General features: G+C 49.9%; 1 protein-coding gene and 1 long non-coding RNA gene across 4 annotated transcripts in view; both read left to right on the top strand.

Annotated features, from left to right (window-relative positions):
- Nucleotides 1-15,695, top strand: part of LOC144379957 (uncharacterized) — a 55,210-nt gene extending 39,515 nt beyond the window's left edge. The window contains exon 2 of the long non-coding RNA XR_013443566.1: nt 15,416-15,695. This is a non-coding gene — a long non-coding RNA (uncharacterized LOC144379957). The remainder of the gene's footprint in view (nt 1-15,415) is intronic.
- Nucleotides 1-27,135, top strand: part of TMEM132D (transmembrane protein 132D) — a 553,830-nt gene that overhangs the window by 310,807 nt on the left and 215,888 nt on the right. The gene's annotated exons all lie outside the window — the stretch shown is intronic.

Here is a 27,135-nt window from a genome sequence, read left to right as displayed (position 1 = left end):
CAAGCTCAAAAGCCGAAAGGAGAAGCAAACAGACAGGGACTTTGATGTAGTCAGCAGAGAGCTTTAGACCATCTATCTACAATCCCCACGCTTGCCTTCAGAGCTGGAACACGAAAATAATCCAAAAATATTACAAAAGAATCTATATATTGTATTCTGGTTAAACAGTTGCACAGGGTGGGGATGGGGGTGGTAAGTGAGAGTAAGAAAACAAAGTAGGCAAAAAACAGATTACGTTTCTCTCTCCTTTTTAAAAAATATGCAGAAGCCACCCATCCACAAAAGTTTCAGGAAGAAAAATTATCAACTTATGAATTTCTGGGTTGTCTCCATTAAGACGACGTTAATGCCAACTTGAACATCCTTTTACTTAACCTATACGTTGACGGGGAAACTCAGTGGCCGACTTGGGCTCCTGAGTGTCGTTGCTGAGTTGTAATGAGGATGGTTGTCCTCATGTGTGACCCTTGCAAGAGTAAGTGGACATCCACTAACAGCACGAGGAGGGAACGTGGCCAGGAACCCTCCGTGAATGCCGGGGATGAACACAGCACCCGCGCCTTTGGAAGGGCGTCTGAGTTTTATGGATCGACGGGAAAGCAAGTTTGAAGCGTTTGGTTCTCCATCTGCAAAACCGAGTCTGTTTATAGTTGTCTCCACAATTAACAGAGAGGTGCCCTTCTTCCCACGTTCGGTAAGCACTTTTTCCCCCGGACAGGCACGACGATGCACTGTCCCCTTTTTGGGCAAAATCCAGTAGTTCTCCTCACTGCTCTGAAAAGTAGGCCAAATGAATAGCACAGAGGTATCATCTATCATGATTCCCGCTTGGTGTCTCCGAGGAAATGAGGCGCCGGGGAGAATTCAGCAGGTTTGCAGATCATGCCCCATCACTTGAGCCTGACCTCTAGGATCCCGCATTCAACAAGAGCTATTTATTCATACCTCTGCATCGTGATGGCGAGCACTGCTTTTCCACCTAAAATCTACTGTGCCCTTCCTCCTCCCTGAGGCAGCAGTGGTCCCGGGTCAGACTACCCTCCCAGACTCACACAGTTCTTGTCATACAGAACAGGTGCGGTTTTCTAGGTAGACCTTCTGGGAGAATATCTTTAAGGGACATACTTCTTCAGTCTTGACCCTTCTCCCTCCTGCCTGGGGTCCTGTTGGCGTCACGACACTGCCATCCCAGTTCTGGGTGCCCTTTCTCTGGATTTCTTGTTCCACGGGAAACCTCTCGATGTGGGGACTTGCCAAAGTGACACAGTAGACAGGTGTCTGATTTTTGACATCTTTCATGAATTCACTCTAACTCTGCTTCATGATTAAAGTTCTTTCTTTGGCTTCACATTTGTTAGTGTAATATTTTTGCTTGGTTATCAGCATGCTAGTTCTCCTCTTTCTGAACATTTCATTTATTGACACGATTGATTAACCCCGTGATTGCCACCCATACATCTCTGTAACTTCTGCACGAGCTGAACTAAAGCTCATTCTGCAGGCGCCAGATATGCAGCAAAAGGTCCACCCAGGCCAACCAGGGACCTGCGGGCTGCAGCTCGGCAGTAATACAGATCCGAACTTTACCGATGCCTCTACCTTGATGAGTGCCTGTGGATCAGACTTCTCTCTTGCCAGCTGGGTAAATTCTAGCAGATTTTTCTGACGTGTATTTATGAAGATCATCCCAGCATCCGTGCATTTTATCTACCTTGACAACTTTGAGGAGCTCCAGTCACTTTGTAGGAAACCCACGAAGGGAAGATTTACGGGAGCACCCAAGCATTTGGGGGCCGTCATTCGAATTTCGGCGCACCAGGAATTGAAAGATGGACACGCTTGCTAGCACCCGGGCAGGCTTGATAAGAAGTCACGGAAGCCTCATGGCAGCCCCATTGCTGAAATGCCTGCTTGGATGCTGAGTGATTGCTTGGCGCCCAGCCGGCCCCCTTGCAGCGATGCCAGTGAACTCGCAAGTCTCGGTTCGCAGCTGATGCTCCTCTCAGCACATTATTGATAATATGTTTTCAAAACACAGTTCTGCTTATTTTACTTTTCAAATGCATTTCAATCCTACTTAAAATCATACCTGGAATCTCAACTTACGTAAGGATTAGACGATGAAATCGAGGCATCATCGAAAGTCATTTAGCGCCAAAATCATTCTTGACAATGATTACCTTACACAAGATCAGTATATCCACTTTCAACTCACCAAACATAGCAGCGTATCCTCCAGCGCCGAGCGGAGTCCGGTTTCTGGGAAGGTTGGCTTTGTTTCACCGGAGTACCCGAAGAAGTCACGGAGGGCTGGCACGGAGGGCCACGCTGGAAGAAAATGACAAATGTTCACAAGTGGGACTCACGCTCCGCGTGCTGAGATTTTCCAGCTGCGTAGCCGTGATTCCCACCCCACGCCGCTCCTGGGCGTCGATCGACGGGAGGAATGGGCAGCCTGGTTGTTGATCAGGACCCCTCGAAGCGGCATCTCCCTGGTAAACACGCTCGCGCCGAGCATTGGTGTGCAGCATGGCCAAGGCGGGGCCTGTGGGAAACTGGCAGGAAGATCCAGCTACCAGCCCCAAGGGAGGCTTCCCGCCTGGTGGAGGATGGCAGAGATCCTAATACTGCCAACCACCAGACGTAGGCGCCCACAGACCTCAGACCACTGCATCTTCTTTAGGTTTGGGGTGTCCACAGGGGTTCAGCACGCGAGGCCTGGGTGGGCACAGTGCTTTCTTCACAGAAAGGAGAGGTGATAGAGCATCTGAAGTGTGCGCCGCGGGCCCCTCCCAGCGGCCAGTGCGGGGCAGTGGACCTCAGCCTCAGGCAAAGACCCTGTTTCCTTCCTTCAGGGGCCACTATACTGGGAGTGGGGGGCTGTCCAGGAGCCATATGACCACACGCTTAGCAACACTAGGAGGTTCACTGAATGCCCAGAACAGGAGAACAGTTTGTCCTAATATAGAAGAAGAATCTGGACCAGGCGACGCTCAGCACTTGGCCTCCATATAAGGGATGTTCCAGGCTCCGGGTGCTGACTGTGACCTCAGGTCCTATGGTAGTGGTTCCCCCAACAAACTCTGAAGGTGTGAAGATGTGTTATCCCTCAGAGCCTTCTCTCAAGCCTCAGAAACCCCGATGGGTGTGGGAGAGACTTCCCCGGCAGTCTTCCCAAACTCGGCATGGTTGTTAGCGTTTGAACTGGTCCTTACTTGTCCCTTCGTCGAACGCGGGGCGGTGTTAAGCATCCTCACGGTTATTGATTAACTTGTGTTTAAAGCATTTTAGTGAAGTTGATTTTTAAAATTATCACCATGTAATTGGTGAGGGTCAACGATTGGTGAGTGACTGACCTGGGGTTGGACCCTTGATCTCCCAGCACCTGTGGCCATGCCCCTCCCCACACCCATTCACCTTGTGCACAATGGATAACAAGCAGGAAGTCGGCGAGTGAGGACTCTTCTCCCAGCGTCTTCACGGCTCTTGTATTTACTACCAGCGGCCACGTGGAATCCGGGATGTGCCCTCTGCCTTTTAGCACATTCGGAACACGTAATACGTTTTATTACTTTGGGTCATTTAAAATTGATTTGTGATTTGTTGCCAGCATTGTGTCAGAGAGTAAGTGTCGTGGTCTGTTTGGGCTGTTCTCACAAAATACCACAGCCTGGGGGGGAGCTTACGGACGACAGATGCTTATCCCTCACCCTCTGGAGGCTGGAAGTCCCAGGTCAGGGCGCCGGCACGGTCGGGTCATGGTGAGAACCGTCTTCAGGTTTTGGGTGGATGGCCGTGGTGGAAGGGGCGAGGGGCTCTCTGGGGTCTCCTTTACGAGGACACCAGTCCCATCCTGGGGGCGCCACCCTCCTGACCTAATCGCCTCCCGAAGTCTCCACCTCCTCCTACCATCACCTGGAGGATGAGGATCTCTATGTATGACTTGATTTCAAAGGGGGCACCAACAGTCTATAGCAGTGAGTAAAGTGTGGGAATTCATAGCCTACTTCCAGAGCCTTCAGCCCCTCAGGGTTCGATGAAGCAGATTTGGTAGATCATGGACACCTGTTGAAATCCGGGGGCAGGATGTGCACACCTTCCTTATATCATTCCCTCTGCTTTTCCTGGAGCCTTGAAATGTTGCATAATAAGTATTTAAAAATATACACTCCCCCAGACATGGTTATGCCCTTGGGAGAACTTGTCTGACCAGAATAAACCTTCCATTCCTCATCTGTGAAACCCACAGAATGAATGCTGCGTCGTATAATCGTAGTCGTAACGAATCCTTGAAGTGCACGTCCCCGACGGTGTTCAGCACGCTGCTTTCATTCGTTCCTACCTCCCACATAAGTTTACTGAGCACCCGCAACGTGCCGAGCATCGCACTTCAAGATACATCGTATGTCATTTTATGCCTGTGCTGAAGGTATAGATAAGTAAGACACTCTTGTCTTCCGGGAGCTGGAGGTTTGCTGGAGGCCGAGAGCTACCTCACACGTTATTACGACTCAGACGAGACACGCCCAGATGGACAGAGGCTTAGGCCGGATGCACAAGCTCCTAGTGGTAAAGGCAGCACTGAGCTGGGGTCGTCCTGATCCTAAGCGGTGCCCACATCATCCCGTCTTACTGCCTTGCTAGGCAAGCCTGACATACTGCAGGCTCCCCAGAGGGAGTGAGGGGATGCATACAGCACTCGGGCACAGTTACTGAGAGCAATGAACCACACGTAGAAAGTTCACCTCTTTTTCGTTTTCCCAACCGTTCGGATTACCTCCCGGAGAAAGGGTCTGTTTGATAGTAGGGTGTCTTTAAATCCTAATATTTGCTTGCCTCATTTTTCAAAGTAAAGTACAAGTTGGAGGTAAAGCCTTTGGCAGACGACAGTATCTAGTTAGAACGAATAAGGTTGCTTAATTTTCTTCTTGGTTATATTTATGGCTGCCTGCTATTTATAGCAAAGGACTCCAGCTTTCACTTAACAGGAGTGCAATAAAGCTTCCTTTCAAAACGAATGCATTTAAGGAAAGAAAGCAAGTCAATTTAATAAAAATACTGTTTGCATCATAGTGCTGGTTGCATGCAGAACTGAGCAAACATCGGATTCCAGAGTGACTGAAGTAGAAAAGCCATGAGCCAGACCATTTACTGAGATAAAAATTACTCTTTAGAGGAAAGATAAATTGGAGAAAGCGCAGGGTTTAGAACAGTAGTGGGAGGGGCACGCTGAGCGTGGGAGGGTGCGGTCGTTTCTCTCCCTGTGTTGGGGTGGACCAGACGAGAAACGGGGCAGGTTGTTGGTTTGTGTCCGTGCGGGGGTCTTCATCACGCAGATTAGCCTGTTTTGGATTTGAGATGACAGCTTACTGAAGCTGTGTGGGGTCCGCTTGGGGCCGTGGCCGGGGCTAATGGCGTCCTCCGTCGCGGAGGTGTTGATGTCCGGCAGGCAGAACATACCAGCCTGGTGTCTCACGGCCAGGCGAGTAGGTGAACGCTTGGCAGGCACCGTTGCTGTTTCAGAGAAAGAAATCACCACCACAGCATTTTCCAGAAGAAATTGTGGGAAACCAAAGCCTGAAATATATTGTTGGCAGCACCTTTTAATTCCCGACTTTTAAACAGTCTGACACGGCACCTGCCTTCACCGCGGCGTGTCGGACAATAACGCCGTGCGCGTGTTTGTTGCTCATCGCTGCTCAGAAGGCAGGCGGGGCTGAGCTCCGCAGGAGGAGAGATCCGAGAAATGTTCATGGACGTGAGACGAGACTTGAAGCATCCGTTAGTAACTCTGGGGCCGTCTGGGTACTGATGGTCATATTCTGCATCAGGGCAGGGATCCTGTCTCTGTCATCCACTGCTGCACCCCACGTCGGGTGGGACGTAGGGTTCTCCGTAAGCACCTCTGGATGTATTGGCAAGTCGTCTCTGCCTGGGGGTCAGCCGTGCAGCGAAGGTGCGCAGATCCGGAGCCCCCGCGAGTCAGGGTGGGCAAAGCTTGAGCAGCGATGTTTAGCCGTGGGTCTGAGCGCTGGGAGGACTGACCGAGCCACACCGTATCCTACCCCAGGTCCCCGCTTTCTCTGTCCTCAAGGACTCACTGCGCCAGTGGTGGGTGTCTTAGTGCATCACCCACGTCTCCTCATCTTGTGCTGAGTTTCTCCCCCCACCATCTGCTAGGAGGGTGGCAGCCGATACCTATGGACCCGGTCCCCTTTCCAGACTTGCCCAGGGTGCCATCCAAGATCCTGTCCCTTTTGTGGGGGCAGCCCATGTCCAATCACTAGAGGACACAGCTAATTATACAAGGCTCAGGCCCTGGTCTCAATTTGGAGCAACCCTAAAGGACCACCCAGCTCCATACCTCTCTGGGGATAGGACCCCTGGGACTGCATCACATTTTGGTTATGTTCCCCCTGCCCATCCTGCTTCCTTCCTTCCCCTACAGATGTTTTCCCAATAACACAACTCAACAAAGTTCCATCTCAGAGTCCGCTTGGTGGGAAACCTGACTTGCACCGCATAAGAATAAAAATGCTTTGTGTAGGCTACGCTGTGACTTTTTCTGTGAATGATTGACTTGGCTGAACTCTAGTACTCAAGTTTCAGGGGACAGAGACACAATCCATGCTGGCCTAAGTCTAAAAGGCAGTTGATTGACTCATAAACTGAAAAATCTAGGGGGAGAGCTTCAGGCACAGCTGGATCCAGGAGTTCACATGCTGACACCTGTCATTGCTTTCCCTCTGGGTTAGTTTCAGTCATAGGCACACGCCCCAGGCAGTGGAGAGATGGCCTCCAGGAATGGCTTAGACTCTGGTACTTTGGAATTCTGAAAGAAAGAACATCTTTCCCATGTCTATTCAGAAAAAAATTAAATTCTGGGATTTCGACCATTGCCATCATCTTGGTCATATGGTCAAACCGAAAGCAATCCTGGTGCACAAAGAGTATGAAATATGCTTCTTGACCAGGCCTGCTTTCTATGCTCATTTCTGCATCTGGGGGGCATATGCAGTGTCTGGCCTGTGTAGAGGGCCAGGGAGGGGCGGCTGTCCAGCCAGAAAGAGAGAGTGAGTAAGAAAGGGGAAACAGAGGTGTGAGCTATGTCTGGGACAGGGAGAGAGTGAGGAAAGGAGGGAGGACCAGTGTCGAGACAGGGAGAGAGGGAGGCTAGGGGAGAGGGCATCAAGGACAGTCCGAGTCAATCGGCGGGATGAGTCATTGCTCACCAAGCTTGGCTTTTATCTTCTCATATTTATCGTCAGATCAGAGAGCATGTAAAGCAGTTTTTGATGATATCAGGATGGGCTTAATGGTTCAGATACCAGAGCTCTGCAGGGCCCACGGATCGGCAGCGCGCCAGGGGGCAGGTAACCTTGAGAATCCCGCTGCCGAAATGCACCCCTGTCTTAGCTGGGGCCCCCCGGGAAGTGGGCTCTGGCATGCAGATCTGTATGTGCAGGAAGTCTGGGGGACGTGCCCCTGGGAAATTCCTGGGCAAGAAGCAGGATTGGGCATATCTGATGTTTCAGCAAAACCTCAGCTCATCCCAAGGGGAGTCACTCATCCCAGGGAGAAGCCACTGTGACTAGTCATTAGATGGGGACTTCTGCCCGGGAGGGAGCATCCCCTGGGGCACGTGGCTCTCTGTAGCTGGGGCAGCGCCCGGAGCTGGTCTGCCCCTGGTGCTCCAGGCAGCTGGGGGACGGGGGCTGGGCAGCACCCCGAGCATCCCTGAGAGTCTCCCACACAGCAGGGGAGGGACGGGAAGGCCTTTGGGTCACAAATGGAATGCACCTGACTCTTGCCTGTGCTAGTCTGGGCTGCGTCCAAGGCAGGAAAGGCTCCAGTCTTACGCAAGTGCAGCTTACAGGAGGTTCGTGCGGTTGCTACCATCGTCAGCCAGCAAACCTGTGTTCCGTGTTCTCCGCGCCTTGTGCCTTGCCTCTTCCAGCGCCCTGTTCCTTATCAGTGTGTACTGCTCCGGAGGCACCAGGCCAGGTGCGAGGGGCATGGGGTGGAGACTCAGGGAACGTTCTGGGCCCCAGCTTGTGTCTCAGTGTGGGGAGCTGTTCAGTGACTCGCCGAGCTTGGCATTGGGAAGGAGAAGCGTCCTGGGACTCTTGTAGCCAGGGTCCTGACGATGACTGCAGCCGGTGTCTGGACAGATGTGGAGCTGGGCGTTTCCGGCACGCTGCTCACAGACCCCATCTTCACGCTTCCCTGCTCTGCTCCGAATCACAAAGGTTGACTGCTGCAAATGCCACGTTTCAGGCTCCCTCGCCCGCTGGGTGCTGGTCACAGTGTGGCCGGTGGAGGGACGTGTTCAGGACGTTTGAGAGCGCGGAAGGAGATCCCAGGCTCCTTGCCCCCCTCCCTGTCTCTCTGCTGGGGCAGCGCTGCACGCAGGTCCCCTCTGCGGCTGTGTCTCCCGCCAGACGGCCTCTGCCGTGATCCCGGCTCCTGTCCGGTGGCTCCGGTTTCTGGCTCTGATCAGACCGCCTCGCCTGGCTGGCTCCATCCCTGGAGACCTGAGCTGCTCCCCGTCATCTCCGCGCCCGCGTGCCCTCGTCCCTTCCCCTCTGCTGTTTAGTTTTTCCTGTTCTTCTTGCGGTTTTTACTGAAGAGTGCTGCCTTTACAAGTAAATTCACGTACTTTTATGTAACTGAATGAACATCCAGCATCTTTTGAACTAGTCCCCTGGGTGACATTCAGTCTCTGAAACTCCAGACAGAGACTGTTCCCTGGCTGGACTCGGAGCCCATATAATCACTAATCAGGGCTAGGCAAGTAAGATCTCAGAGACAGTTGGTAAATATGCTAGTGATGGATGCAAATCTCAGTCTAGCCCCATGGCTTTGCTGTCTATAGTCGATCGTACTGTGCATTTCAGACTTGCATTCCGTCAGATGAAAGCCTCCATCATCGGAGGGTCTTTCCATACACGTCACCCACCCATTCCAGACGTCCTGCCTCTTTGCAGAATTGTTCCTGAGTTTTAAGTGGCTTGCAGTTGCCAGGGGTTGGAGAGGAAGCTGAAGGGGCGCCTGGCTGTAACCCCACTGAGCCCGCTGACACCTGCGGGGGTGTCTTGGGTCTGCCCCGCCTTCAGCGGAGGGTCCGTTCAGGTGTCTCCTAGGTCATGATGCAGGTCCGACTTGCATGGAGATCCACCTTGCACGCTCCATGCTTCTGGGGGACTCAGGAGATCTTTGCCCGGCTCCCACGTCACTGAGCCTGGAGAAGCTGCACCCTGTTGTCCCCATCCTCCCTGACACCATCACACCACACAGTCATTTCCTGTCTGGGTTCTGCTTCTTCGTAAGAAATGAGCCACAGTCCCTTGGCTCTTCACCTTCCAGCTCTCCTCCCCGGCAGCAGCGGCATCCCCTCCCTGAGACCCGGCGGCAGAGACCCGGCCCACAGTCTCTGCTCCTTCCTTGCTTTCCTTTCAAAAATCCACCTTGCGTTTCCGTCTCCAGAACAGGACGCTTCTCTCTTGCATTATTATGGAAACTCCAAAATCTGTTACTTCCTCTGTGCACATGAGTCCTTTCTGTCTCCCACGGTAGCCACATTTTGCTTAAATCCACTTTGGTCACAAATGACCCCAAAGTCTCAGAAGCTTCTAACCCCAGGAGCTTGCTGGCTGCTCTCACTGCATGTGCATGTCCGGCCAGGTGTAGCTCTCTGTCCCCTCCTTTCCATTCTGGACCAAAACCAAAGAGCTGCCACTCTCCGGGATGTTGTTTTCTTGGAGAAGAAAGATCTTAAAACCATATCATAATTCCTTAAGCACCTTCCCATTTCATGGGTTAAAGGAAGTCACATGCCCAAGCCTGATGTCCTAGGTGGGAAACCATCACCCTAACCAGGGGAGGGCCAGCACGTAGTGGGAACAATAGAAGAACCTACACTTTCCAGCATTTCAGTGTCCGGGAAGCAGTGTGCGTCTGCTGTGCACTGAACCTTAACGATAGAGTAGACTCGCTTATGCTTGAATGGGGGACAGGTGGATAGAGACAAAAGACTGCATCAGGGTGGGGGGCGACCAAGCTGGTGTTTAAAAATATGGTCTCACCATAAATGCAAGCAGAATATTAACCATCCGGTGTTTGGACTGGACCTTATTCTTGATAGGGAAGTTAGCCCAGACAGAAGCCTTCTTACAGCCTCTCAAGCCTCAAAGAAAAGATCCTTTGCCAAAGGTAAACCTGATTAATGCTGGGTGCGTTTTCAGTTTGGGGTGTTTATACCAATTTCCATTTATTCAGTAATTCCCAAAGCCCGCATCCCACTTTAGCGCCTTGCCGCCTGACTTCCTGCGGTGTGGTTAGTGGGAGGGAAGTCCTGGGAGGGAGTTGTGAATCCTGAAGCGATTGGTCTATTTTTAAACCTGTGCCAGGCATGAAACCCGGGGATTTGGAAGAGGAAAGAGCGGCTAGAAATTATTGCAAAAGCAATTGCGTTGAGGATGGCAATGGAAGGCTTTCCAGGCGGTTCCATATGGTATTCTATACGTAGCACTGATGAGTAATGGATTCCGAGAACCTGCCTTGAAATTCTGTCTGCGTTGCCCGTCCCCTTCCATTAAAATTTATTTCTGTTCAACACCTAATTGACTGGTACTAAAAGGACATTTTAAAAATTATCAGGTTCTAGCACACACAGTAAAAGTGCAAGAGTCTTGAGTGCACATCACGATGAAGTGTCACATACACGTGGAGACCCGGCCCCCGCCTTCCAGGTCTGCGTACAGAACACTGCCCTCGTCCCCCGAGGTGCTCGCACGCCTCCATGCCAACACCCGCCCCACCCGAACACAGGAGTTGTTCTGCTCTCTCTCGCCGAAAGCTGGCGGGCCTTGGATCAGTGAAGTCATACAGGACATACTCCCTCGCGTCTGCGTCTTTGCCTCGGAATTCCATCCCTGCGCTTCATCGATGTCATTGCCCGGACCAGTGTTTTCTCTGTGTGGTGGTTGTTGGGTGGTAACCGTATCTGAATATACCGCACATTATTTATCCATTCTACTGAGGGAGAGTTGGGTTGTTTCCAGTTTCCAGAACACTCCTCTGAACGTCACTGCACACGCATTTTGGTGAACATGAGCGCTCGTTCCCCGAGGGTCTGTTCCCAGAGATGGAACTTCTATGTTGTAACGTATACCCATGTCCTGGCAAACGCTGTTCCAAGCGGCTGTACCCATTTACGCCTCCCCGCCCCCGCAGTGTACAAGAGTTCCCATTACTCCACATCCTCACCAACACTTGGAATTGTCAGAAGGTCTTTTGAAAAATTAAGCTTGATCTTTTTGAAATACACAGATGACCCTATTTCCCTTCTTTTAAAACTCTTTAGAAAGGGGATGGGGAAAAATTCATGAACATCCCAGAGGCTAAGTGCTCGACCAGACACACAAGTGGGGTCTGCAGTGAGAAATTCTTCAGGTCACAGGAAACAGAGCAAGTGATATTTCTTATGCACCTGAAGTTATGACTCAAGGTCTAGAGCTAATCACCCAGGAACAAGAGAAGCATCACTGGGGATATTTCGATGGAAAGCAAACTGGAACGGTACTCCTGGAATTCTTTCCAGAATACCTGAATAAGGAGCCTGGATGGATGTGAGGATCTCATGTATCATAGGTATGAGCTCCCCGTAGGATGAAACGTTCTGCTTAGAGGAGGAGGTCTAGCAGCAGGAGAGACAAAGCCCCTCATACCTGGATTTCTCCCGCTGAGGAACAAGACAGGTAGTGGGGTTCAGGAGTTATAGCAGGTGGTAGTTATGGACCCCAGCTCTTAGGGGTGCCCGGGTGGCTCAGTCGGTGAAGCATCCGACTCTTGATTTCAGCTCAGGTCGTGATCTCACGGTCATGAGATAAGCCCCCGCATGAGGCTCTGTGCTCAGCTCACAGTCTGTTGGAGATTCTCCCTCTCCCTCCCCCTCTGCACCTCCCCCCACCTCTCTCTCTCAAATAAATAAATAAATCTTAAAAAAAGAAAACAGAAAACAGAAAAAAAAAAACCTCAGCTCTGGAGCCAGATACCCTGAGAATAAATCCTGACTCGGCCACTTGCCGGGTGAATGCCCTTGGCCAAGTTTGTTAGTTTCTGTGCTTCCGTGTCCCTCTCTGTACGTGAAGACAATCAGCATGCTTCCTCCTGGGTCGTTGTAGAGAGTCAGTGATTTGTTACGTGTAAAACTTGCAGCAGTGTGGGACAGTGGAGGGGGGTGTGCACTAAGAGGGGTGTGCCCAGGTACCTTATTTGAGGTGAGGGCACAGGAGGCTCCCAGAAGAGGAAGCCCTAAGATGAATGAGAGTTCCCCAGGCGAAACGGACAGGAGAACATCCCCAGAGGCTGGCGTGGGAGAAAGCAAGGAGGTAAGCAACCAAAGTTAGGGTTGATTTGGGCATCACGGTGGCCAGGAGAGCAGCGTGACCTGGTGGAGCCGGGCAGTGGGGACGTCAGGGAGGCGTGGTGTGCGTGGTTCCGGCAGCGGCGACCTCCCGTGGGAGGGCGCTGGGGCCGCATCCAGGGAAGCTCAGCATTTCCCACTGGTCGGAAACGGCCCGTGCCCTGGGCTGAAAGCTCTGTGGCGCCGTGCTCCCCGCGGTTCCGGGATGATTGACCCCGAGTCTGGTTTTCCTCCTCTGGGAGATGCTGTGTGCTGCCTAGCCTTCACTTCCCAGTTAAGTCAGTCCCTGTTGATTCCTTTTGTTTGTACTAAAGATTCTGACCTATACACTGCATTAAAAAAAAAAAAAGTTCACATTGTAGCGGGAGGACTAACACCCATGCATGCATATATAACGTGGCAGAGAGGGTGCAGGTATAAATAAAAACAAGGTAATGAAGTTACACCTGTGCCCAGGTATGTCTTCATCACCAGGGGTGGGAGACTTCCTTACCGATGCTGCACCATCTGAGCAGAGACCCACGTGAGCTGCGCATATGTGGGGGAAGACCAGTGAGCACAGAAGGCTGGCCTGGGCAAAGGCCCTGGGGTAGGAGTGTGGTTAGTCCATTCAGGTAGAGCAAGGAGGCCAGAGGGGGTCACTCCACAGGGAGTGACCAAGAACAAGGACCAGACTGTATGGGGAGAACATGAGTTCTATCCAGAGCGAGGTGGGAAGCCAGGGGAGGGGTCTAGCAGAGGAGGGGCACTATTAGAGTCGTTCTGGCTGCTCTATGAGCAATAAAGCGTAGGGGCTCAAAGGCAGAGGTGGGATGACCAGTGAGGCTATGGAAACAATTCAGGAGGGGGTGTAGGTGTGGTAGACCGTGGTTGGAACCAGATCTGTTTTGTGAAGTAGGGCTGGTGTGGGATCCAGTACCCAAAGGAGTCCCGTGTGCATTGCTTTGGAGAAGGCGAGAGACGCTCCAAGCCGCTGAGTGCTCGGGCTCCCAGCCCAGATGTGACAGATGAAACTTTGCCTTTAATCCCTGTGAGAGGTAAACAGGAGGGAGATGGGCTTTCTGGAAAATCTGAAGCCAAGAGGAAGAGCTATGTGGGGAATGCAGGGGGGCAGCAAGGGGAATGGAAAAGTGCAGACTTGGGCACAGTTGCTGGGGTTGTTGACTGAGTCACTGGTCCTTCCTGCAACTCAGTGTCCTCTTCCAGGGGTCTCCGCTGACCGCCCCTGGTACTTTGTCACAGGCCAGGGTCCCTCCAGCAGGCATGCATCCAGACGCCCCACCAGAGATGACCCGGTAGTCAAGTTAATTTGACTTAAAAATGTGCCTCCCTCCTCCACCTCCTGAACCATTGTGCCACCAACCTGCCCAGTGCCAGGGAGTAAACACAAGAACGTTGTTCCCTTGTGAGAGTTTCCGTTGTTGGCGGCGAAGAGGGGACACAGGTGACCAACAGTTACTGTGCATTTGCATGTTGTTGGGGACTTTATGGGGATTGCTTTATTCTCACAGACCACCCTATGGAAAGGCACCTTTTGTCCCCATTCTACAGGCTTCACACTGAGGCTGAGTGGGGTCGGGGGGTGTTCCAGAGCTGAAGTGGGGGCTGGATTTAAAGTCACATGGGGTGGAAATGATGGGCTGGCCCAGTCCGCACCTGCACATCATCGTCTGACACTGCGAACATGGCAAAGCTGAACGTGATCCCACTGGACCCCCTTGCAGAGGAAGGATCGATTGGGGGTGCAGCAAACCTGGGGCCCAGGAGCATCCTTCTGCTGGGGCGGGTCCACGGGGCCAGCGTCTCTTGGGAGGCAATGGTTGTAGCCTGCCTCCCGGGCGTCAGCCAGCTCTGCTCCAGGGGCCCTGGTGGGACGGGCTTCCTGATGCAGAGCCCCTCCCTGGTGGCCGTCCTTGGTGGGTCGTCCCAGGGGCCAGTCCCGGCCTGGTTCTGCGGTAAGGACAGCAGTGTTGTCACGTAATTCCATCGCTCAAGCCCCCTTCTGCACCACTTGGTGGGTTCTGTGAAGACACTGCACCCCGACGCACGGACGGATGGGCTCAGTCTTCCTCCGGAGCCTTCAGGACAGGACCCCACGGCCAGCCGGCTCAGCGGTATTCGCCCCACAGACGGCCGGCTCACGGGTGTCGGCCCCATGGGGTGTCACATCAGAGTGAGCTGTCCAGGGCAGCTGATGGCCACGTCCACACTTGGTCAGCCGTGGTCCACGAACCTCTGTTTCCAGCAGGGAACATTCCAGCAATTGCTGAGGTCTTTTCCTTCCCCTGCCCCTCAGTAGGGACAGGAATGCATTGTCCTCTGGGGTTTTCCCCCGGAGTGAGTCCTAGGTGCTGAGAGAAAACATCCATGCCCTGCATTACGTAAAAAATGCAGCCGGATGGCAAATACTGTTTCGTCCCAGCTTCCCCGAACATGTAACGTGGAGCACGGACCATAGCTAATATGTTTCTCTGCCAAGGAAAACTCGATTTGCTCCTAGGGCTAAAAAGATACATAAAAATCAGAGTTTCCGTTTGAATCCTCTCCATCATATATAAGCAATGGGGTTGCTCATTGAACTATTAGCGCATGTTAAGAATTCTCGAACATGCATCACATGAACCACAACGCTGTAAACTAGAAAAATGCAAATTTGTAGCCTACACATCTCTTTGGTCCTTCGTCTCTATATTTCACACTTGGGCCCTGTAGGACTTTCTGTTTTGCTTTTTTGTTTGTTTGTTTTTGAAAGGAAAGGGGTTTTTGAATGTTTTATTAATAAGATGCTCATGGGTTGGGACATCTCTGTAAGCACCCCCGGTCGCTGAATTATCCAGTTTAAACATAGATTTATAAATTCACACAAAAGAAACAGACTTCTCACCCCCTAACTGCAGACACTTGACCTTGCATCTCCTTGGTGTTCTTTCTTGTTCTTTTGCGTATCACGAGATGAAAACATTTACCGATATAGATACAATTTTACAGGTGCTTCAAGCAGCCCGTGCAGAGATTTCCGTCCGTGCTGGCAAGGATTGAGAAGGCTGAGCAGTAGCGGGGGGCTGGAGCGGGAAGGCGGGGGTCACTCAGCAGGTCCTCGCGCCTGAAGTCTGTTAATACAGCAACTCAAGGGAAAACACCCCTTGACATGAAGGCAGCCTCCCTCCCGATCACATCTCAGCGACATAAGAGCCATTATTTTATTTCCCATCTGTAGGCAATGTACAAGATTTATCTTCTCCCAGAAATAAAAAAAAGAGAAAACCAACATACACTTACTTTCGCCTATTTCTTGCAAAACCTGGCTGCACAGTGAGCAAAGCAGAGGGATGAGCGTGCAAGCAGAGGGTGCTTCCTGGGGAGGGCGAGCGTGCATCACCACCCCCCGCGCCTCTCCCTGTGCCTTCCCACCCACACCTCTTGTCCTTACCCCAGGGGGGCTCGGAGTCACACAGATGAGAAACATTTCAGCAGGAGAGTGGCGAAGCGCGGCTAGCGCAGGGGTGGGCCAGCATGCACGCCTCTCCCACGGGCTCTCAGGATTCCTCCACAGGGGGCTTTGGGGTTTGTTCACCACCCTCATGTCCCGTGAGCAACACAGCTTCAGCGAGAGGGACGTAGGTCTCTAAACGAGACGGCACATTCTGCTCATGACAAGCAGTGGGTCTCGGGGAAGGAGACACGTGTGCCGGACCACATCACAAACACAGAGCAGCTTCTCCCACTCCTGCCGGGTCCTGATTGTGTGGCTGACCTTGGGCGAATCACTTAACCGCTCTGTGCCTCAGTTTCCCCCCTTGAGCAATGGTGATACTAATACTTCCCCCACGTGATGGTGGTGGGGTTTAAATTTAGTTAATATATGTAATGAGTGTAGCAGAGAATCTGGCCCAGAGTGAGCGCCCAGTGTGGGCTGCCAACACGATCGTTATTGTTACATTGTTGTTGCCGTTGGTGTTATTTATAAAGCCATGCTCCTTCCAGTACTTTGGTAGCGAGACAGGATTGGAGAGGGAATGTGTTTGGTGTCTCAACATGATGGTAGACATTTCTCAGATCATTCTTGGGCCACTAGAGCCTGCGATGACCTGACTGGACATGAATGTACAGCCCCTGCTCACTGGGGCTTCTCCCCTTCTAACTGCAGAATCCTGGCTTTGTGTGGGGGACTAATGGTCTCAGCTAAAAAAATGACATTTCTGAGCCTCCTTTGCTGGTAAGCATGGTCACATCAAACTATTCCCACTGCAAAGATTTTGCTTTTCTGCTCAGGGAGCCGGCTTTCTCCCTCTTGTTCTCTTCTTGGTAATTTCTCTATCTGAACTGTTGATGTGAGGGAAGGAGGTGGGCAGCCGTCTTGTGACCATGAGGCAGTCGTGGGAGGAAGACCACATGCATGGAGTGGCAGGGCCCAAAGACAGAAGGAGCTTCGTGCAAGCCTGGGTATCTGCTTCTGGATTTCCTGACATTTGAGAAAAATGGTTTCAGTTATAAGCAGTTGAACACAATTTCTCACTAATTCAAAGAGTGCCCTTCAGTGGTTCTGGCTGGAGAGGTGGGTGTCCTTGTGCTGCGTTTAATGGGTCCCTGTGAATCCTGTGCCCCTCACATGGCAGCACCCCATTCTTCCTCCTGGCGTGTGCCAAGTGCCACACTCCCTTCCCACAGATCTTGCAGTAAAACATCAGGGTTTCACGTGTCATCTCCACCGCCCGCTGCCTGGTAGCATTGGGGAATTTGCCCCACGCTTCCGAACATCAGTCCCCAAGTCTATAGACGTCGCGTGGGTCTTACACACAATAAAGCCAGAAATGACCTCAGCAGGTGTCTGTCCTCAGAAAGTGCTCAGTAAATGTCAGCGGGGAAACCATACCAAGCCCACTGTATCCGTAATACAGACTCACTTGTACTTATCGACCCTGCCAAGGTGGGAGTGAAGTTCCATCTCAGAGAAAAGGGCATGAGTAAGCTGTATCAGTGGGAATGTGATCTCTTGACTCCTGACCACCAAGCTGCTCATTAGTGGTTTGCATGTTGCCCTGTTTCCACGGTGTTTTTCAATGGATATTAAGTTCATAATGTCAATTAGAGTGAAGTCAGCTAGAGCATAAAAGCTTCTATTATAATGGTACCAAAGCAGGGATTACAAAGCACAGACTTGAAATACAACGCATGTGGGAAACAGGACCCTTCTGCATTGCTGGTGGGAAAGGAAGGTTGTGCTCTCTGGAAGACTCTGGCAGTTTCTTAAAACGTTAAACATACTAAGGGTCGTGCAGCCAGTTCCACCACTGGGCAGGGGTCCTCACACCAACAAGCAACACTCCGACACCAGCTGGTGTCCTACAGTTCACTCCACCCTGAACCTGTCCACCTGCAGGTGGCATCGGATCCCACAGGCGAGGGCGTTGGTCCCACAGGACGCGCCCCTCCCCGCTGCAGGTGCCAGTCCCAGGTCCAGGCGGTCGGTCACCTGTGCTTCTGACGGACCCGCTACAAACCTTGGGATTGATTAATTCACCAGAGCAGCTCACAGAGCTCAGGGAACCCTTGTGTTTACTCACTAGGTTACCAATCCATCACAAAGGATGTTAAAGGGTTCGAAGCCTCAGCCAGACGGGGGAGACCTAGGGTGAGTCTGTCCCCGCCCCCCATGGAGCTTAGGGCAGCGCACGGCAACAGTGGAAGCGTTCGGGTTCCCCAACCTGGAAGCTCTCCAGACCCCCTCCTGTGGGTTCTTATGGGGCCGCCATTACACAAGCATGATCGATTAAGTCACTGGTCACCGGTGACCCACTCAACCTCCAGCCGCTCTGCCCTCCTGCAAAGCGGGGGCGAGGGACGGACGTTCCAACCCTCCGTTCAGGTCGGCCCCCTTGGCAACCAGCCCGCGCCCATCTTCAGGGGAGGCCCAGGGGTCACCTCGTTAACACAAACACGGCTGCGGAGCAGAGGGGCTGGTTTTGAGGAACAAGACACCCGCTTCACCTTCCGGCTCTGCAACCATGTCAGGAACTGAGGACAGGAGACCAAATCCTGTAGCAAAGATGCACCATTGCTCTTGTGGCCCAAGGGCTCTGGGAGCTGGGAGCCAGGAACAGGGGCGAAGACCAAGTACGAGTGAGAGACAGACTGTGGTCATCCAGACGAGCATACGTGTCTTTCTTATAAACCCCAGTGTCACACATACATTCACCATGGGACCCAGCAATTTTAGTGCCAAGTATCTCCCCGAGATAAATGAAGTCATGTGTCCATGCAAAGCCTTGCACACGAATGTTCTTGGCGCCATTATTCTTAATAACCCAACGCTGACAAGCACAGTGTGTTCCCATCCATACAAGGCAACCCGGGTCAGCAGGGAAGGACAGCCGGCATGCTCCCGATGGGTCGATACCATGACACGTGAAAGAAGCAAACACGAGAGACCGCATACTGTACCGTCCCGTTTATAGGGAATGTCCAGAAGAGGCAAATCTGCAGACAGGAAGGAGGTTTGTGGTTGACTGGGGCTTCGGGGAGGAATGGGGACTGGCCGTAAATGGGCACGTGTAGTCTCACTGGGATGATGAAAATACCGATCTATGAGAAGATGTGTGATCTGTGATCGATGAAGTATTGATCTGCGACAAAGACTGATGAGTGATGATGGTTGCACGGCTTGGTAAACTGAGTTAAAACAATTGAATGATGCTCCGGAAATGGTTGGATTAAAATATATTCAAAAGATACCTCGAGAACGTTGTTTAATAAACCTCGACACAGTTTCAACATCAAGGATTCTTCCTGTGCATGGGAGGCGCGTCATTGGAGAGCGGGTGGGATGCTGAGGGGTGGAGGGGATGTCACGGGGGGTGTGGAGGATGTCCGTGCTGAGCCAGGATCAGGGTGCGGCGAGGGACAGCGAGGGTGGGAGACACTGTGTGTTACCAGAGAGCCAGCTTCAACATCTAGCACCTCTGTTCCTGCTGTAAATTCAGAAGAAAACGAAGATTTTCTTGGCAAACTTCCTGGCATAAAGAGTGTTATTCCTGCCTATGGAATTTTTACCATAGACCCTCTTGGACAGAAATAAAAAGACGGACATGTCAGGGCGCCTGCATGTCTCTGTTGGTTGAGCGTCGACTCTTGATTTTGGCTCAGGTCATGATCTTAGGGTTGTGGGATCGAGCCCTGCATCGGGCTCTGTGCTGAGCATGGAGTCTGCTTGAGATTCTCTCTCTCCCTCTGCCTTACTCATTCTCTCCCTCTCTCTCTCTCAAACAGATAAATAAATAAAATCTTTAAAAAAAAAAAAAAAGACTTGACATGTAGCTTCTTGCAAAGTGAATCATCCATACAGAGAGTGCTTCTAAATTTTTATTATTATTTAATTGTCATTAGTACCAAACAAATATAATACTCATAGAAAATAGTACGTCCTTATAGAGATGATAAAAAGAAAGCTGGGAAAATTTTATGTAATTTCCCAAAAATGTCAAATATCTCCTCGTCAAAGCTGCCTGGGAGACCTACCTGTGAGGCTGTTATAAATTGAAGGGATTTCAGACTTATCATGTGTTTGGCTTTAATGAATTGAATTCCATGCCCAAATTTGCTCTGGCTGGAAAATATATATTAAAACATTGGGATGCAGTGGGCTTTCCTTGTCAAAAGTTGTGACATATTCTTATTTCAAGTCCACAGATATTATCATAAATAGTATTGGAAGTTAATATTTATTTATGAAGGTGTTCTGTAGGTCTCTGGCCATGGTACTGGTGTCTCGTGCTGATGGCCACCCTGGTTTCTGTGTCCTGTCCCTGCATCCCGTCTGGAGCGGCCTCTGGAACTGGGTTGGCAGCATGCGGACTCTCCTTCCCCCGTCCCCTGGCCCCACCTGGGGACGACATGGAGGATTCTCCATGGTGCTCTTCCGCCAAGCCCAGGCGTGGCTCAGCCAAATTTGGCTCTGGAAATGCAACCTAAGTATAGAAGAACCGGGCATCCTCATGAGCACGTCAACTGAAGTGTAAGGGAGGACAGGGAGCTTTCTGGGACAAGAGAGTCACTGCCACCAGAGGAGGGCCTTGCCGTGGGAGGTTGCCCACACTCGGTCACGTTATCCCACTGGGTGCCGTCCTGATCCGCAGAACCCTGCTTCATGCTTACTTGCAGGAGAGGAAAAAGGAAGAAGAGAAATTATCAAATTATATCATTTCAGACTTGAAATGTCAGCCCCAGCTGTCTAAATGAGGGTATGCCTGTGCATATTTTTTAAATAAACTGGGATTAACTTATATTATTTTACTTAAAAACTATGTCCTGTCTGTTCTTCCAGATCAATATATGTAGGTGGAATTCTTTCTTTTTCAAACACTTGTGTAATAATCAACAGAATAGTTCTACCATAATTTATTCAACCATTCACCTATTGACAGTCTCTTCCTGATGTTTTTCTCTGAGTAATTCTGCACACGTTCCTTCATCCTGGTGATTTAATTTTTGTAGATAGAGTCCCAAGTGAGATCCATGGGTCAAAGAAGATGGGGATTTTTTATGATGATAGACATGGCCGGAGTAATTTTCGGAAAGTTGAACCAACCCATTCGACGACATTGATAAACGCTCTTACTTACCAACAGCCTTCCCAGATCGGGCTGCTAGCCCGTGTCTTGCTACATCTGATGAGGGACAATGTTACCTTTGTGGTTTTATTTTGCATTTACTTGACCACTAATGAAGGAGAGCATTTTCCAGATGTTTACTGGCCCCTGGCATCTCCTCTTCTGTGACTTGCCTGTGTGTATCTTCTGCTAATTTTCTTACATCTCACTGTTTGTCTTTATCTTATCCACTCGTAGTTGCTCTCATCCTGGGACGGTGGAGGCAGCAATTATCCGCACTGATCACGCAGCAACGCATCCCTCTCTGACTTCTGTTTATGCTGACTTTCACCAGCCCAAAAACGTTAAATTGTAGGACGGTTCATGTTTGTCTCTCACATCAGGCATTTCCCAATGCTCGGATATGTAAATGTTCTCCTAAATATTAACATTGGTGCTGGTAGCGGGGAGGATGACAGAAAAGTAGAAAAGCTTTTTTTTTTTTTTAAACATTGCTGTATGGCTTGATGGATTGCGATGACCATGAATTAATTTTATAAGTAAAAATATAGTGTAAAAAAAAAAAGATAGTCGAGGGAGGATGTGACCACAGAGACACAGAACAGGGGATTATTTCTGGGTGGGAGACAGTGATGGAGCTGATCTGTATCTTTCCTGTTGTGAGGGTCACACAAACTCTGTGTTTGTCGAAATTTAGAAATGCACACCGTACGAGGGAATTTCACTGCATGTTCATTAAAAAAATAAATTTTAAAAACAGGAAAGACTCCCAACTATTGTATAAGCCTAGCTTTACCCTGATGGCAACATTTGACAATAGCCCCAAAACAAAGAATAACGTATGTCAAATCACTTATAAACATTAAGTGCAAAAATCGTACGTATATGATTTTTAAAATATTGTTAAATCACATCAAGTGGCGAGTTAACAGTCTGGCCAAGTAGAGCTTGTCTTGCAGCCCATTCGGAGCTCACCACAAGTACTCGAGGGTCCGCATTAGGGAATCTGTCAACACTGTCGGGGTTTTGGAATAGGCGGGTCTTCGTTCGTCGGGGGGTGGGGACATGCTGTCCTGTGCACTCTAGGGTGTGTGGTACCCTCTCTGGTCTCCACCCACTAGCTCCCATCAGGCACGCCCTGGGTGGGTGAGTCTCCCCCGGGACAAGCACCCCTCAATTAATGTAATTGATTAACAGAGTAAACGAAGAAATCTGTGATCTTCTCCATGGGTGTCTCATAAATATCTGGATAAAATGTCTCATAAAACGTAGTTCCATTTCTTGGTTTTTCAAATAGATATGTGAATGGCTCAAACTATGAGATGCGGGAATAGCTGAGGATTTTCTTCACTAGATACAGACCAAAACCCTGCATCACATGCCACATGTGATGATTAACCCTTGAAGCATGGAAACATCCCTGAAACGTCTCGCCAGTTACCAGGTTTATACCAATGTCACGTGTCAGTAACCCAAAGGTATCGGCCGTGTGCAGTCCATGTTTGAGTTTATTCTCGTGGGTGGTGCTAAAGATGATGCAGGTATCGAGATCCGAGAGCAAGCGCATGACCAGCCCCGCAGAAGTAATGGCTCTCCTTCTGGTCACTGTGTCTCCCCGGTGGCTCGAAGTTTCCTCGTGCTGTTTGCTTCATTTATTTGACAAGTCTGCAACGATGCTGTGCCCTGGGACCCACGCTGTTGGAGAGATGGTTTGGAAGTGGACAGCACATAGGGAGAAGTTAGCAGAGAGCCAGCCAGAGGCGGTATGCGTGCCGAGATGACTGACGACTATTCTTGCAGACAGCATAGCCCAGATAATCCCCCCAAAATGTGGAATCTTGAAATGAGCTTCAGAATGTTGTTTGGGGGCCGTTAAAGACAAGAACGCACAGCACCTTGGCTGCCTGTTTCTTTGAGCTGGGGGGCGATATTGGTGTCAGCCGTGCTCCCTGCAGCACTGTAACGCACATCATTAACTGACCACGGCGCACTTCTCCCCCGAGTTGTCATGCACTTAGAATCCTCCTTAACACGGTTCTCCAGAAACCACTACCAAGCTGTAACGGTGCCCATTCAAGACAAAACTAAAGTGCCCAGCATGCCCTAAATTTGTGTTCACAACCATTTCAATACCCTTGATTCATTTTGGTCCAAAGGTGACATATAGTTAAACAGAGAAAATACAAACATTAACCATCCCTCCCCCCCACAAAATAAATGAGCCCCAAATGCCTTCTAGGTAAAGTTGTTTACATTTAAAAGAAAATTCAGACACAACTCTATAAAATCTCTAAAGATAGCTTGCCACATCTAAAAAAAAGGCCACAGACTTGGCATTTTACACTCACGTGGGGTAGGATTTAACCCTGGATGCAGTGAAGAAAATGTAGTAGAATGTAGGCTTATTCAAATAAAATTGTATCTAGAATCCCCTTGGTTGAAAGCAACAGAAAATACAATTGAGGTAGATTGCCTATAAAAGGTAATAAAGGTAATATTCACACCACTGAAAGGTAAAGATGCAGTTCTGGTTTTAGGCAAAGCTTTAATAATTACATTAACTGATGTTACTGGAAGCAGAGCCTCCGCTTCTGCAGAACTCTTCATCCTCAGGCAGCACATACTGTCTCCTACTGTCACCTGGCTCCCTCATGGTGGCAAAGTACTTGCAGCTGCGCCTGCACTTACATCTCCATCCAGGGCATCCAGAGGAAAGAGAGACTTTTCCAGGAAGCATGGGATTTCTGGGATTCACTCGCTCTCATTGGTCACATCCCTATTCCTGATCCCATCCCAGTCAATTCTGATTGACCAGGCCTGGGTCCTGTGGCTACCCTGGGGTCATGGGCATAGCATTAGTCCCACCTGAACCTGGGGGTGACTGGGAAAGGGTGCCTCCCCAAGGAAGATACAAGGAAGATGGTTTGCCAGTTTCATGCTCCTAATTTGCCGTAACAAATTACCCCCCACTGGGTGGAAACAGTGAGAATTCATGCTCTCAGTTTTATGGCAGGAAATCTGGAACTAAGGTGTCCATAGGGGTCCCTCTGAAGGCCCTGGGGTCCCTCCCTCCTGCTCCCTCCCAGCTCTCGTGTTGCCAGGAATCCCCAGTGTCCTTGGCTGGGGCTGCATTGTAGTGGTCTCTGCCCCTGTGGTCGTGTGGCTTCTCCCAGTGTGTCTGCGCCCCTGTGTCTTTACGTGGCCTTCGTATGAGGACGCCAGCTGTTGGATTCAGGGCCCACCCTAATGCAGTGTGACTTCATCTTAACTAACTACAACAGTAAAGATTCAATTTCCACACACAGCCACATTCTGAGGCTCCAGGTGCATATGAATATTTGAGGGACACTCTTCAACCCGGTATAGAAGGGGCAAATTACCATCCTTAGGCCCAAAAGAATCCACTTCCAAATTGAGCTTGGCCAACATGTAGCAAAGAAGAGCAGGAGTCTGAACTCCCCAGAGGAGAATGAAGGTCTTGTTCATCTCCACGCTGACCTCAGTGTCTCAGCCTCGATGTCTGATCACCAGATTTACCGGCATGAGTGGTCTGTAGCGACAGGCACTGCGTGGTGTCTCTGCACCCAGATGGCCTTCGCGGCTTTGCTGGAGGACAAGATGGACAGTCATTGCAGGAGATGTGACTCCCGTGGCAGCAGCTAGATGCTGATGTGGGCACTGCAGACGGGGTCCAGAGGTGGACCCGCTGGGTGGGAAAGGCACTGACACTTTGACGTGAACTCAGCATACGTCACGAGTGACAGTTAGGGGCCAGGGACACTGTTTGGGAAGTGAATCTAGCCTCTGGCAGGAACTGTTAGCTGTCTGAGTGCACTCGCTTGTGTGTGTTGTAGAAGATACTCTTCAAATTACAAGGATAGGACTTCTTTTCCGCCTTGACATTTTCCTATCAAAAATGGTCACGATGTCAAACTAGACCTTCTGTTTGCACAGGAAGGAGTGACTTCTGAATAAAGTTAGGAAAATATTCCCAGCAAGGCTGAAGCTCATTCATTTATCTAAGGTGTGGTCATTGAGCGCATACCATGTGCTGGGCGCTAGCGCGAAATAATGCACCAAGAGATCCATTCCATTCCCTCCCGAGGGTTTCGGTATTGTTAGATGAATGGACATTACAAATGAGCACAAAACAAGTACTTAACCTCAAATTGTAGTAAGTGCTAAGCAGACAAAGGGTATGGTGTTGGGAGAGGGAAGAACAAGGTATCCCTGCTTTTATGGAGAGATTCGGGAGGGCTCTCGGGTGCAGCCTGAGGAGGAATTAGTCAGGCAAAGAAGTTCCATTCCACTGACTTGATTTTGATTCTTCAGGATAAAGTGTTAGGGGGCCAGTGTACCCAAAGATACGCATGGTTGTGTTCTGGCTGGAGATGTGGTCAAATGCTTTAATTCCCCTTAGAAAATATTTTGTGAACACCTGTTGATTATTGGACATTGTTAACGTGTGCCAGCGAAGGTGTTCCTGATACTTAATTCATGTGACTCCGTTCTCCGCATTTCAGTAGCTCTCTGTCCAAAACCTCTGTTAGGGTATTTACCATATTGTTTGATTGCCTATCTCCTGGAATAGATAGGGTGTGACCTCTCCAAGGTTAAGGTAAGAGTTTCAAATGCCTTTTGCACTTAGCAAAGTACTTAGCATGCAGTCAGTATTCATGGAACCCAAGACCTTGGGGAAACACATTACCATCCTCAAAAGTCCAAAGTAACTAGAAGGATGCTTGCTGAAAAGGGGATTTATCTAATTTTTTTCTAAAATAGCCTCTATATCTCTTAAGGTGCAAAAATCACTCCATCCTCCCAAATGAGTTTTATGCCCAGACTGTGGGAAATGGGACAGCTTACTTTCTAGAGCAATTTTTAATCTCAAACTAGTAATATTAAATATCCAGAAAAGTGTATTTGTTAGATGTTGTTTCAATCTGTGTGCAGAAATTGGACTATTGTAATTTTACCTGATGGAGGATTTTATTTTTGTGAAAAAACAAAACAAAACAAAAAACTAGTCCTGATGAAGACTGTCCAGGACCCGTGCATCCGTGCCCAGGATTGGCTCTGGATCTCCACTGTTCTGTCCCCAAAGTGTGGCTTCCTTCCTTGTGGTTTTAAGATGCACCCTCCCCACCCGTCCTTCTCTGAAGGAAGAACAGGAAGGAAGAGCAGCTCTCAGTTAAGAGATCAAGGTGTTCACAGGGTACAGCAGACTTATTCTTTCTAAAATATTGGGCAAAACTGTGCCCCTGCCACCCCGAATGCAAGGGGAGAGTTTGTGTTTGTTAAGGTTCATTGCCAACCCAAAAAAGATTAAGTTTCTTTTAATAAAAGAAAATGGATTTTGGATGGGCAACTAGCAATGTGTTCCACAGAGGGTTCTTGAATGAGCAAGTTGATGTATTCAAGCTGCTCACACTTTGGGGAGAGAGCCCAGTCCTGGGTGTTTTTTTGTTTGTATGTTTGTTTGTTTGTTTTTTAAGTGGGAATTTAGACTCTGCAAAAGGATTGAGTGTTTTTGTAAATTTTAATGACAGATGTAGATAGATGGATCTAGGATAGATAGATAGATAGATGATGTAGATAGATATATGCAGATGATAGGTAGATAGATGGATAAAATGGATGGATGGATGGATGGAGATAGATGTAGACAGATGATAGATAAGATAGATGATGGGTAGATAATGGATAGATGATAGAGAGATAGTTGATAGAGATACATACTCACATACACATATGTAGAATGACTTTGAAATGGTATTTTCTATTGTTTTGGCTAATTGTTCTAATGTAGGTTATCAAGAGACTAACTTTCAAGACAGATGAACACAAGAGACATTTAAGATGGTGCTGTGTCTTAGCTTCCCACTTGGCAATTCTAGGTTATGGGGGGAGGAGCATGTGCACACATGGACGCCCTCACTACAAGGAGCCATATCAAATCTAGGAAAGAATGGAAAAGGGAATGGCACACACCAGTGAGGACACAGGAGGAGGGAGATACCAGGGGGAAGGAGGGAGTTTGATAACAGTGTTACCCCCATGCACCCGGGGGAAGAACTGCAGACCCAGCGTCCCCTCAGCACC

This window comes from Halichoerus grypus, chromosome 13 (assembly GCF_964656455.1).
Source record: "Halichoerus grypus chromosome 13, mHalGry1.hap1.1, whole genome shotgun sequence".
Lineage (NCBI taxonomy): Eukaryota > Metazoa > Chordata > Mammalia > Carnivora > Phocidae > Halichoerus > Halichoerus grypus.
The sequence above is the reverse complement of the archived record's forward strand: the minus strand, read 5'-3'. Positions and strand labels throughout refer to the sequence as shown.